Source organism: Papio anubis, unplaced genomic scaffold (assembly GCF_008728515.1).
Source record: "Papio anubis isolate 15944 unplaced genomic scaffold, Panubis1.0 scaffold6098, whole genome shotgun sequence".
NCBI lineage: Eukaryota > Metazoa > Chordata > Mammalia > Primates > Cercopithecidae > Papio > Papio anubis.
Window position 1 is genome coordinate 1 of NW_022166319.1, and position 1,449 is coordinate 1,449.

Consider the following 1,449-nt stretch of genomic DNA (forward strand, 5'->3'; position numbering starts at 1 on the left):
TTAGATGCAGAAATTACTGCAGATGAAATTCAACACTCCATCTCACCTACAGTTCTTCACTTATCTCCACTTCTAAGAACTTGTGGTCAGTACTTGCTTTGGCAGCACGTATACTAAAATTGGAAAGATACTGAGCAGATCAGCATGGCCCCTGCACAAGGGTGACATGCAAATTCATGAAGCATTCCATATTTTTAAACTCTCAGTAAACTAGGTATTGAAGGAACATACCTCAAAATAATAAAAGTCGTGTATGACAGACTCACAACCAGTATCATACCGAATGGGCAAAATTTGGAAGCATTCCCCTTTAACACCTGCACAAGGCAAGGCTGCCCTCTCTTACCAGTCCTATTCAACAAAGTATTGGAAGTTCTGGCCAGGGCAATCAGGTAAGAGAAAGAAAGGATATTCAAACAGGACGAGAGGAAGTCAAATTGTCTTTGTTTGCAAATGACATGATCGTATATCTAGAAAACCCCATTGTTTTAGCTGAAAAGTTTCTTAAACTGATAAGCAACTTCAGTAAAGTCTCAGAATACCAAATCAATGTGCAGAAGTCACAAGCATTCCTATACAACAACGATAGACAAGCAGAGAGTCAAATTGTGAATAAATTTCTATTCATAATGGCTACAAACAGAATAAGATGCCTCGGAATACAGCTCACAAAGGAATTGAAGGATCTCTTCAAGGAGAACTACAAACTGCTGCTCAAGTAAATCAGAGAGGACACAAACAAATGGAAAAACACTCCATGCTCATGGATAGAAAGAATCAATATCATGAAAATGGTCATACTGCTCAAAGTAATTTATAGATTCAATGCTATTTTCATTAAACTACCATTGACATTTTTCACAGAATTAGAAGAAATGATTTTAAAATTCATATAGAACCAAAAAGAGCTTTATAGTCAAGACAATCTTAAGCAAAAAGAACAAAGCTGGAGGCATCATGCTACTTGACTTCAAACTATACTACAAGGCTACAGTAACCAAAACAGTATGGTACTGGTACAAAAACAGATGCATGGACCAATGGAATAGAATAGAGAACTCAGAAATAAGACCACACATCTACAACTATGAGACTTCAGTGACCACATACAATAAAGAATACAGTCTATACAAAAATAGTTTAGAAAATGTAATTTTCACAGTTACCGCATTATAATATTGAAAATGTCTGGTTTTCAACTTCAAGAAACATGAATTATGCATGTATGACTCATTCACAGGAAAAGCAATGGAAAGAAATTGTTCCTGAAGAAGAATGGACTGACTTACTAGAAAAAAACTTTGAATCAACTGTCTTAAACATAGTCAAAGAGCTAAAGGAAACCATGGACAAACAACTAAAGAAAATCAGGAGAACTACCTTTCACTAAATAGCAGAAATCAATAAATAATTGTGAAAAGGAAGCAAATGGAAATCTGGAGCTGAAAG

At 35.5% G+C, this 1,449-nt stretch overlaps 1 non-coding gene across 1 annotated transcript; it reads left to right on the plus strand.

Moving 5' to 3' along the window:
• Positions 1 to 89: 89 nt before the first annotated feature.
• On the plus strand, positions 90 to 196 carry LOC116273372. Its single transcript, XR_004181726.1, has one exon. It is a non-coding gene; the product is annotated as a U6 spliceosomal RNA (small nuclear RNA).
• Positions 197 to 1,449: the final 1,253 nt, after the last annotated feature.